The sequence below is a fragment of the Eschrichtius robustus genome, chromosome 14, assembly GCF_028021215.1.
Source record: "Eschrichtius robustus isolate mEscRob2 chromosome 14, mEscRob2.pri, whole genome shotgun sequence".
NCBI classification, from domain to species: Eukaryota; Metazoa; Chordata; class Mammalia; order Artiodactyla; family Eschrichtiidae; genus Eschrichtius; species Eschrichtius robustus.
In genome coordinates, this window is record NC_090837.1 from 76,683,715 (window position 1) to 76,696,672 (window position 12,958).

Sequence of the window (12,958 nt, forward strand, 5' to 3'; positions counted from 1 at the left end):
AACATGTGATCAATATTTTAAAAATTGAGATATTTCATCTTTTTTTTTTTTGCACTGTTCTGGAACTCAGTGTGTATCTTAATTTAGACTAACCATATTTCAAGTGCTCCATAGCCACATATCACTGTACTGGATAGGAAGCCTCAGACCAATCACCTAAGCGACTAAGGAGAAGTGCATTGGGGCGGACCAGCGAAACAGCGCTGTGTGCCTCTTTGACATTAACATATATTTCACTTAATAAGGAATGAACTGACCTCGATTTAACCAAAAAAAGTCCCATCCATGATAGCTCTCTACAACCCTTCAACCTGGGATTATTCTACTGTAGGACAAACTACCTTTCAAAGACAAAATAATTTTACCTCTACTAATGAAGCATTTATAATGACACTTCTAATTTTTAAATTTTCTGTCATTCAGCTTGCGGCATCTTTTTTTTTTTTTTTTTTTAATTTATAGAGAGAATGTTTTTTTGCTTATCTCTTAAATTTTTATTTATTTATTTATGGCTGTGCTGGGTCTTCGTTTCTGTGCGAGGGCTTTCTCCAGGTGTGGCAAGTGGGGGCCACTCTTCATCGCGGTGCGCGGGCCTCTCACTATCGCGGCCTCTCTTGTTGCGGAGGACAGGCTCCAGATGCGCAGGCTCAGTAATTGTGGCTCACGGGCCCAGCTGCTCCGCGGCATGTGGGATCTTCCCAGACCAGGGCTCGAACCCGTGTCCCCTGCATTGGCAGGCGGATTCTTAACCACTGCGCCACCAGGGAAGCCCCCAACTTGCGGCATCTTGACAATTTCTGGCAAGCAGGGTTATTTTAGGTCATGCTTGTTTACAGTCTCTTTCCCAGCGGTGGTTACTAGAGCAGCCATACCTATCATTTATGGTCCAACTACTGTTTCCCCAGTATGCCCCAACCTTCCATGCTTAGAGTGACATGGCTACTCCAAATTTTACATAATTGTCAATGAGTTTAGGAGGGGAGGGAATTCACTTTTTTCTACTTCTGCTCAATTTTCTCTATCCTACATCTCCATCGCTTTTAATTTTCTCATTCAATCTGCCTTGCCTCTTTATCCTTTACATCTTTAGTTAAAAACTATTATTACTATACTTTAAAAGCACACGAACTCGATTACAGTAAAGAATTTTTGGTGATAACATTTTCCGAAATAAGAATGAAGAAATATCCTCCAATATCATAACCGTGGGTGGGTATAGATGTATTAAGGTATGGTGCTGCAGCTTTCAAGATGACAATTTAGGGTTCCTGTGCTTTTCTGAGAGGGAACATTGAATATCTATTTATGGTGACTGTGATTGTAGGGATCATTAGTAAATTCCCTGCAGGCCAAAAAGTGTGTCAGCAACCGTGGAGAGTAGCAAAGAATTCGGCAGAAGAGCAACTCTTAGACAAAAATTGCTCAGAAACATAAAGCGTTCCTCAAGTGCGGAGGCTTCGCATTTCCTGGGTCCTCCCTCTTCTGCTTCTCCATTCTCCTGGCGTGTATCCCGCTCTTAAATCTCTCTATCCTCTCCCTGCCTCCACTGGCTGTCCAGAACCGACCCAAACTCACAGCCTTCCTCTCTTCTCGGGATCAGAGACTGGTACCCGTCGACACGCCCCACCCCACCCTATTCCCGGCCTCGCCCGCGCCTGCGCAGAGCCTCTAATCGCGCGAATGCGCAGCCATCATCCTCAACCATACCGCCAGCCGCGGGAATGCAAAGTCGGCTGTAGCCAGCCCCAGGTCTTTTCGTGGGGCGGTGGTTATCGTCTTTATATCCGGACTCCTCCCACCCTACACGACCCCTCTCTCACTCCTTGGGGTCGGGCCCTTAAGAGCATGCACCTGGCCCCAAATGGTAACCTCTAGCCACCAGACAGAGTACGGTCCTGCGAGGCTAGAACGCGGGTGCGCCGGTCGCGAAACCTCAAAGCGGAGCCCCGCCCCTCAAGGCTGGCTTCCTGCCTCCATATTGGTCTACGCGCCCGTCAGTCTCCCCCCATGGGGCCGCGCCGGCGGTACTCCCTGTTCCCTCTTCTCAGTACGCGGATTTACTGGTTGCCTCGGCTAGTATCCAGCCGACCCAGGCAGTCCGATCCTGACCTGGAGCCGGCTCCGGAAAGCCTCGAGAAGGGGAGGGCCGAACTCGGCCGGAGCTGAGCATCGTCCGGGTGGGCTGCGGGGCCGCGGCCTCTCCGCCGGCAGCACCACCTGTCGCCTGGCTAGACGTCGGGTAAGGCTCCGCACGGCTCGCAGCTGCGGGCGGCCTGCCGCGGCGGGGCCCGGGCGGGAGTTCCGGGATGGGAGCGGGCGCCGGCCTCCTCACCCCGGCGCGGGGAGCCGAGCGCGGACCCGCCGGCGGCCTCCGCGCGTGCGGCCCACAAGGTCCCAGCTTGGCGGATGGGAGGGCGGGGTGAAGGGAAGGGGTTCGTCGAGTCCTGGCTGAGAGCGTGGGGAACGGTGGGGTCTCGGCACCCCCTGTTTGACCGTGGGCGGCTCTTCCCTGGCGCACGGTTTGGGGACGCGACTTCCCGGTCGAGACTCGCTCGTCCCAGGGCGCCCCGCCTTCCCGACCTGGAGTAAGGCCCTGCGGCTTCCTTAACAGGAGCATCTCTTCTACCCTTTACTCCCGCGCCCCTTAAATGCCGATTTTGTGGCTCCAAATCCCTTTATCGAATAGTTCTCTTTTTCTGCAGGGATGAATTAATGGCAGGAGTTAGGCATTTTGTTTGTGTGTTGTGATTGTTCCTTGCTTTAATGGAAGTTTGTTGCAGGCTAGAAAGTTCTAAGATTGGAACGGTTCTGTCCATTCACGTGAAATGACATCTGTGGACCAGGCTTGGCAGGTGTTTCTTTGACGCTGGTGATATCCATTTCTGCTTGTGTGGTGTTACATTGAGGTCCCGGATTTGACTTTCTTGGTTCCAAAGATAATTCTAGAAAATTTCCGTTGCCGTTTAGTGAGAAGAAGCTTAATCAAAATAACATCTCAACAGAAGTGCTTCCTTACAAAACGTGTTACCGCGTATCTGTTTGATTTACCTTCTTAATGTTTGTGGCAGTCACTTGAAAACAAAACAGTTGATAGCATTGTTATTTCTTTTAGTGTTGCAACTGATAACATGGAAGCACGTATTAATTGTTAATCATTGTTAATCAGGAGCCTAGCGCTGTTTTCTGCAAGAATTATCTCAAAATAATGCCCTGAGGTTGGTACTCATTATTATCTCCAGGTTACAAATGAAAATTAGAAAGGCTAAGTAACTTACCCAAGGTCACAGGTTTTACGTGGCAAAGCCTGGATTCGAACTCAGGCAATCTAACTTAATAAATAGCTCCAGCCTCCTCTTAGGCTTGTATGCTCCTTAAGCATTGTTCATGCTGTAAAGCTAAGTGCAGTGTTGTGCTCCTAAGTTTTGATCTTTAGTTGCCAAGCATTCTGGAAATTAGAGAAGAAACAGTCATTTCCTTACAACCCCCCCCCCCCCACATACACAGCTGTGTGTGTGCGCGTGTGTGTATACATATATATATACACACACTATAGTAGTTACGCAAATGATAGGTAAATATATATTGTGTAACTACTATAACTAGTTGAGTTGTTATGTTACATGGTTTGCAGAAATAAAGGAAAAATGTTTAGTGTTATCTTCTAATAGTGGACCTTTAAATAATCAACTTTGAGCACTGATTTATAATCTGTTATCTGATTCTTTTATGGTAGCTATAAAGACTTAATTAAAAGTTAGGCATAGAGGCTAGAAATGCTGATATACCTTTACCGTATGTTAAAAGGAAATGTTGGGCTATGCTTTTGTAGAAGTTTTGCATTCTCTTGAGAATTAAAACTTACTCTTGCTCAATAGTTATTCCTGAGAAAGAACCGCTTACAGGTTTCACTCTTAGAAGGTGTTTATGTATAATGTTTTTGTCTTTTAATAAATTTGTTATGAAAATACATTAAAAATTCATAAAAAACCCATTTACCATTTGAGAATTTCTTTTGTAAATTAACTCTTACCGTAATGCTGTTTGTGCATAAATTGTATTTAATTTCATATAAAAAAGTAAGCTATTCTGAACTACATTACATTTTATATTAAGTTAAACTAAAATTAATTATAATTTATATTGGTGAATTTCAGACCAACTTAACCATATTTTAAAACATAAATAACTATGGACACCAAGGGGGGAAAGCCGCGGGGGGTTGGGGATGGTGGTGTGATGAATTGGGCGATTGGGATTGACATGTATACACTGATGTGTATAAAATTGATGAGTAATAAGAACCTGCTGTATAAAAAAATAAATAAAATTTAAAAAAAACAGTTAAAAATAACATAAATAACACTAAAATGTATAGTTGTTTACTGAGGATCAATATTAGAGAACAAAATTCATACTAAATATCAAAATTACTCCACATTTGATTTAATAAAACAGTAACCATTTTATTAAAAGTTAATTATTTTATTTGAAAGTCACCATTTTGATTATATGGCTGCATATTGTACCTGCCTTGATCAATATGTACAAATTTCAAAAGTTATGAAAAATATATTGATTATGTAGATATTGTTTAGGATGACATTTGGTATTTGCCTGGATCTCTGTGTCATCCAGATTCTCATTCTGGACCTAGAGATTTAATTTGAAATAGTTTAAAGAAATGTTAACCATGATTTTCCTCATAACCTCTTTTTAAACAAAAAAACTTTTTATTGCAGTATAGTTAATATACAAACCTCATAGCCTCTTTTTTTTTTTTTAAGTTATTTTTTTGGCTGTGTTGGGTCTTCATTGCTGTGTGCGGGCTTTCTCTAGTTGCGGCGAGTGGAGGCTACTTTTCATTGCGGTGTGCGGGCTTCTCATTGCGGTGGCTTCTCTTGTTGCAGAGCACGGTCTAGGCCCGTGGGCTTCAGTAGTTGTAGCACGCAGGCTCAGTAGTTGTGGCTCGCGGGCTCTAGAGCGCAGGCTCAGCAGTTGTGGCCCACGGGCTTAGTTGCTCTGCGGCATGTTGGATCTTCCCAGACCAGGGCTCGAACCCGTGTCCCCTGCATTGACAGGCAGATTCTTAACCACTGCGCCACCAGGGAAACCCCCTCATAGCCTCTTAATATGGATTTTACATTGGAAGATGTTGATGCAGAAACAGGCATTTAGAAAGCATCTTCTGACCTCTTCAGTTTATTACTACTAATAACAATAATGCGTAGATAAATAACATTTATAGAGCACTTAGAGGGCACTGTGATAATCATCTTACATGGATTACCTAATTTTAATCTTAAAATGGCCCTATTTAGTAGGTCCTGTTGTTTATCATCTCCATTCAAGTGATGAGATAACTACAGTCCAAGGAGATTGAGGCTTAACTCCGACTTACTCAAGATCATGGAGCTAGCAGTGTAGCAGGGGCAAAGCTAGGATTTAAGTCCAGTGGTCTGATTCCAGAGCTTGCCTTTGACCACTCTGCCAGATTGCCTGGATATGGATTTTATTGAATAAACCAAGTGAAGTGGTCGAGCTCTTTATGATGATGATAAAAAAGCTCTAAGGGGTTGATGCTTTGTTTAAATATTATCATTACTGCACACAACTGCAAAATAGAGTTTCCCTTCCCCTTCCCTACTTTATTGATAAGAAAAGTGAGACTTAAGTTAGGGGTTCCCAGACCGTTGGACTTCATGGGTAAGTTAAAAAAAGAAAAGTGTGTATGTAGGGGGGCAATTGGGACCAGACGTAAGATCACCAACTTTTAATTCTGTCAAGGTTATGGACCTTTTTAAAAACTACTACAATCTACCATCCCCATCCTTTCAAAACAAAAAAAAAATTTTTTTACCACCAAAAAGGGAGGAAGATAATTCCAACATGAAAACGCAGACAATAAATTTAGTATTATGAAAAACTATACTGAAACCACGCACCTCAGACTGGAACTTGAACCCACGCGGCCGGGACTCAAACCTGCCCAAAACCCAGACTGGGACTTGAACCCACGAGGCCAGGACTCGAACCCAGGGAAAACCCACAGTCTTCCAACTGAGATCACACACCTGGTTTCAGGACTTAATGAAGCTCAGGTTCTTGATGTCTCATCGCAGAAAGAATTCAGTGAGAGACAAAGTGACAGGTAAGAAGTGGGTTTATTTAGGGAGAAACACACTCCACAGAGAGAGTGTGGGCCATCTCAGAAGGCGAGTGCGGCCTTGGGAGAAATGCACTCCACAAACAGCGTGGGCCATCTCAGAAGGTGAGAAAGGCACCAGGGTACGGGGTTGTCAGTGTTTATAGTGGTGGGTAATTTCATAGGCTAATGAGTGGGAGGAGTATTCCAGCTGTTTCGGGAAGGGATTTCCAGGAATTGGGCCACCGCCCACTTTTTGATCCTTATGGTCGCCTTAGAACTGTCATGGCACCTGTGGGTTTGTCATTTAGCTTGCTGATGTGTTACAGTGAGCGTCTACTGAGGCTCGAGGTCTAGTGGAAGTCGACTTGTCCACCGTCTTGGACCCATTTGGTTCTAATCCGTTTATGTCATGTCCTTGGGCTATGTCAGTCTTTCAAAGGTTGTGCCCTGCCCCCTTCCCTCCTGTTTCAATACTACGTTGTCCTAGTTTTTCTCATTTGGTTAGACTAGTGAAAAACGTGTCCCAGACAGACACCAATTCAGAGACCATTTGGGAATGCTTGGGTAACATAACTGATTCCAAACTGGTAATTAGCTGCATCCAGATTCAGACTGACGGCAGAGCTTGTGCTCACTGTACCTAGTCATGACCTCTCTCTAATTTTGGTCTATTACATTGAACTTCTGCTTTCTACCCCCAGCTAGGGGGCCAGGGAGAGTGTTCTCCAGCAGCCAGTGGCCTAGCAGTTTCAGTCCCGGTCCAGTTTATAAACACCACCCAGAGAGTAAATTCACTAACCCCCAGGGTAAGGCAGGATGAATGGCACACCGGAGGGAGAAACCACAGGCATACCTCAATATCCAGGAAACTCAGGTAAGCAGCTTGAGTTTTCATATTTATTCAAAACGGGAAGCCCCACCTTATTTTGTTTCCTGTTTTTACTTCACTCATTTTTACAGTGCTTCCATCCTGTCTGTATAACATGAGGAGTTAGGTGTGGGTTTTCCCCATTTTGTCCTGTTGCCTCCAGCTGCTATTAAGCCTGCTGTCTGTCTGTCTCTCTCCTTAGCCCTTGGTTCTATTTTTGGCAGAGGTTGATTTTTCTCCTTAAGTTGTTTCTTAACTTATGCCTACTTGTTTTAAAGACACTATTAAAATTACTTTTATATTTTATTTTACTCTCTATCACTTAGTCATAAAGTAATAATTTGAGTGCTGTAACACTTTACTCTTTAAGTCTTTAATACTCTTCTGCATCCATTCTCTCATTTGATCATTACAGTTACCTATGAGGTAGATTTAAAAGGTAATCTTTATTTTACAGACTAAATTCAGTATTTGATAGAAGCAAAATTTTATCCAGGAGCAGAAAATAGAAGATTTTATATGTCAATGCTGATCTTAAGTTAACTACTGAAGGGAAAAACTGTTTCTTCCTACTCACAGACTCAACTCTTCTGGCCACCGAATGTGTTTTTTCCCCACACCCAGGAATTCTCCAGCTCTAGGCAGACACTGATGGGGTGTGCTACAACTTAATTCTAACACTGTCTACCTGGAGGTAACTTCGGATCACACAAGTTAGGGACTCAGCCCGGAAAGACTGCCCCCACTTCAGATGCCAGTCGCAAGCCCCAGGTTTTGACCTATCCTTCTTACCAACCAGCTGTAAATCAGGGCTTCCCACAACCCCTTCCTCAGGTTAGATCATTTGCTGTAATGGCTCACAGAACTCAGGGAGACACTTTACTTATATTTACCGGTTTCTTATAAAAGGATACAACTCAGGAACAGATGGAAAAGACACATAGGACTAGGTATTGGGGGTGGGGTCGGGGAGGGCACGGCGCTTCCTTGCCCTCTGCGCTTGCCACCCCCCAGCACCTAGGTGTGTTCACCAACCTGAAAGCTCATCAACTCTCCTTGTTCAAAAGTTTTTATGGATCTTAATTGCCATCGTTCCCACCCCCTTTCCCAGGGGAACTGGAGTGGTACTGAACGCTCCCACTCTCCAATAATCACTTGGTCTTTCTGGTGACCGAGGTTCTGTAGTGACCTCACCCTAAGTCACCTCATTAGCATAAACTCAGGTCTGATCAAAAGGGGCTGCTTATGAATAACAAAAGATACTCCTGTCACTCAAGAAATTCCAGCAGTTTTTAGGAACTCTGTACAAGAACTGGGGACCAAGACCAAATATATTTCTTATTACACCACAAGTACTAATTGCAAAGTGTATTTTTCTCAGATAGTCTTTGATTTTAAATAAACTAAAAGGTATTCCATACTGTTATAGATTTTCCTACCTCACCAATATGCTGCAATACTAATCCAGTCTTTTGGTACCAAAGTTTTAGTTGTGATAAATAATGCTTTCTCTCCTGGAAGAACCACACAAACATGATCAGGGCCGCACTTTCAATTTCTGTCTTTCAAAATTTATTTTGAAATAATTTGAAAGACGTGGTTGTATACATCATACTTCTTGGCCCCTTAATACTTCACTGTGTATTTTCAGAAAAGGATACCTCTTACATATGGTTATTGAACTCAGAATATTTAAAATTATACAAGACTTTTATGTAAGTTACAATATATCTCCCAATTTTGCCAGTTATCCCAGTAATATCCTTGATGGCATTTTGGGGGATCAGGTTTTGCATTTAGTTGTCCTATCTGTCGGGTCTTCTTTAAATTGCGATGGTTCCTTAGTGTTTTTCATGGCATTTACATTTTTGAAGAAAACCAATCAGTTATTTTATGGTGTCTCTCTTGATTCTTTTTTATTACCATTATTGAAATACATTTGACATAAAACATTGTGTAAATTTAAGGTATACAACAGGTTAATTTGATACATTGTAATATTGCCATTGTACTGATAATTAGCACCTCTGCACATTATGTAATTATAATTTCTTTTTAGTGGTTGGAATAATTAAGTTCTAGTCTCTTTGCAAGTTAGATGATTATAATACAGTACTGTTGTCTGTGTTCACTATGTATTAGATCTCTAGGACTTATCTCTTAGGCCTCTTGCTGAAAGTTTGTACTTTTAAACAACATCTGCCCTGTCCCTTTCCCCAATTCCCGTCTCTCATGATTCTTGATGTGCTTATGATCATTTAGATTTCTTGTTTTGTGCCCATATTTAGGTAGCACATTTATATGAAATATCCAGAATAGGTAAATACAAAAATACAGAAAGCAGATTGGTGGTTGCAGTCACTGGGGAAGTGGGGAAAACTGCTTAATGGGTATGGTATTTCCTTCTGGGATGATGAAAATGTTTTGGAACTAGATAGAGGTGGTTGTACAACATTATGGATTTTCTAAATCCCTCTGAATTGTTTATTTTAAAACAGTTTATGTTGTTATGTGAATTTCATCTCCATAAAAATTAACTTAAAATCCTAATGTAGATGATTTTGCTGCACCCCCATATACAGCCCATGGATTTCTCAGCAAAAAGAAATTCCATTTAAAAACTATTGCATGAAGAAAGATAGACAAGATGAAAAGGCAGAGGGCTACATACCAGATGAAGGAACAAGATAAAACCCCAGAAAAACAACTAAATGAAGTGGAGATAGGCCACCTTCCAGAAAAAGAGTTCAGAATAATGATAGTGAAGATGATCCAGGACCTCGGAATAAGAATGGAGGCAAAGATCGAGAAGATGCAAGAAATGTTTAACAAAGGCCTAGAAGAATTAAAGAACACACAAACAGAGATGAACAATACAATAACTGAAATGAAAACTACACTAGAAGGAATCAATAGCAGAATAACTGAGGCAGAAGAACGGATAAGTGACCTGGAAGACAGAATGGTGGAATTCACTGCTGCGGAACAGACTAAAGAAAAAAGAATGAAAAGAAATGAAGACAGCCTAAGAGACCTCTGGGACAACATTAAATACACCAACATTCACATTACAGTGGTCCCAGAACGAGAAGAGAGAGAGAAAGGACCCGAGAAAATATTTGAAGAGATTATACTCGAAAACTTCTCTACCATGGGAAAGGAAATAGCCACCCAAGTCCAGGAAGCACAGAGAGTCCCATACAGGATAAACCCAAGGAGAAACACACCGAGACACATAGTAATCAAATTGGCAAAAATTAAAGACAAAGAAAAATTATTGAAAGCAGCAAGGGAAAAACGACAAATAACATACAAGGGAACTCCCATAAGGTTAACAGCTGATTTCTCAGCAGAAACTCTACAAGCCAGAAGGGAGTGGCATGATATACTTAAAGTGATGAAACGGAAGAACCTACAACCAAGATTACTCTACCCAGCAAGGATCTCATTCAGATTTGATGGAGAAATCAAAAGCTTTACAGACAAGCAAAAGCTAAGAGAATTCAGCACCACCAAACCAGCTCTACAACAAATGCTAAAGGAACTTCTCTAAGTGGGAAAGACAGAGAAGAAAAGGACCTACAAAAACAAACCCATAACAATTAAGAAAATGGTCATAGGAACATACATATCGATAATTACCTTAAACGTGAATGGATTAAATGCTCCAACCAAAAGACACAGGTTTGCTGAATGGATACAAAGACAAGACCCATATATGTGCTGTCTACAAGAGACCCACTTCAGACCTAGGGACACATACAGACTGAAAGTGAGGGGATGGAAAAAGATATTCCATGCAAATGGAAATCAAAAGAAAGCTGGAGTAGCTATACTCATATCAGATAAAATAGACTTTAAAATAAAGAATGTTACAAGAGACAAGGAAGGACACTACAGAATGATCAAGGGATCAATCCAAGAAGAAGATATAACAATTATAAATACATGTGCACCCAACATAGGAGCACCTCAATACATAAGGCAACTGCTAACAGCTATAAAAGAGGAAATCGACAGTAACACAATAATAGTGGGGGACTTTTAACACCTCACTTACACCAATGGACAGATCATCCAAAATGAAAATAAATAAGGAAACAGAAGCTTTAAATGACACAATAGACCAGATAGATTTAATTGATATTTATAGGACATTCCATCCAAAAACAGCAGATTACACTTTCTTCTCAAGTGCACACGGAACATTCTCCAGGATAGATCACATCTTGGGTCACAAATCAAGCCTCAGTAAATTTAAGAAAATCGAAATCACATCAAGCATCTTTTCTGACCACAACGCTATGAGATTAGAAATCAATTACAGGGAAAAAAACGTAAAAAACACAAACACATGGAGGCTAAACAATATGTTACTAAATAACCAAGAGATCACTGAAGAAATCAAAGAGGAAATCAAAAAATACCTAGAGACAAATGACAATGAACATACGACGATCCAAAACCTATGGGATGCAGCAAAAGCAGTTCTAAGAGGGAAAGGAACTAGAGAAAGAAGAACAAACAAAACCCAAAGTTAGCAGAAGGAAAGAAATCATAAAGATCAGAGCAGAAATAAATGAAATAGAAACAAAGAAAACAATAGCAAAGATCAGTAAAACTAAAAGCTGGTTCTTTGAGAAGATAAACAAAATTGATAAGCCATTAGCCAGACTCATCAAGAAAAAGAGGGAGAGGACTCAAATCAATAAAATTAGAAATGAAAAAGGAGACGTTATAACAGACACCGCAGAAATACAAAACATCCTAAGAGACTATTACAAGCAACTCTATGCCAATAAAATGGACAACCTGGAAGAAATGGACAAATTCTTAGAAAGGTATAACCTTCCAAGACTGAACCAGGAAGAAATAGAAAATATGAACAGACCAATCAGAAGTAATGAAACTGTGATTAGAAATCTTCCAACAAACAAAAGTCCAGGACCAGATGGCTTCACAGGTGAATTCTATCGAACATTTAGAGAAGAGCTAACACCCATCCTTCTCAAACTCTTCCAAAAAATTGCAGAGGAAGGAACACTCCCAAACTGATTCTATGACGCCACCATCACCCTGATAACAAAACCAGACAAAGATACTACAAAAAAAGAAAATTACAGACCAATATCACTGATGAATATAGATGCAAAAAACCTCAACAAAATACTGGCAAACAGAATCCAACAACACATTAAAAGGATCATACACCACGATCAAGTAGGATTTATCCCAGGGATGCAAGGATTCTTCAATATACGCAAATCGATCAATGTGATACACCATATTAACAAATTGAAGAATAAAAACCATATGATCATCTCAATAGATGCAGAAAAAGCTTTTGACAAAATTCAACACCAATTTATGATAAAAACTCTCCAGAAAGTGGGCATAGAGGGAACTTTCCTCAACATAATAAAGGCCATATACGACAAACCCACAGCAAACATCGTTCTCAATGGTGAAAAACTGGAAGCATTTCCTCTAAGATCAGGAACAAGACAAGGATGTCCACTCTCACCACTATTATTCAACATAGTTTTGGAAGTCCTAGCCACGGCAATCAAAGAAAAAGAAATAAAAGGAATACAAATTGGAAAAGAAGAAGTAAAACTGTCACTGTTTGCAGATGACATGATACTCTACATAGAGAATCCTAAAAATGCCACCAGAAAACTACTAGAGCTAATCAATGAATTTGGTAAAGTTGCAGGATACAAAACTAATGCACAGAAATCTCTTGCATTCCTATACACCAATGATGAAAAATCTGAAAGAGAAATTATGGAAACACTCCCATTTACCACTGCAACAAAAAGAATAAAATATCTAGGAATAAACCTACCTAGGGAGACAAAAGACCTGTATGCAGAAAACTATAAGACACTGATGAAAGAAATTAAAGATGATACCAACAGGTGGAGAGATATACCATGTTCTTG

General features: G+C 41.0%; 1 protein-coding gene across 1 annotated transcript in view; it reads left to right on the forward strand.

Moving 5' to 3' along the window:
• Positions 1–1,979: 1,979 nt before the first annotated feature.
• The window catches only part of ME2 (malic enzyme 2), a 70,097-nt gene continuing 59,118 nt past the window's right edge, over positions 1,980–12,958 (forward strand). The window contains exon 1 of the mRNA XM_068563397.1: positions 1,980–2,239. The gene's annotated coding sequence lies outside the window, so the exon portion shown is untranslated. The remainder of the gene's footprint in view (positions 2,240–12,958) is intronic.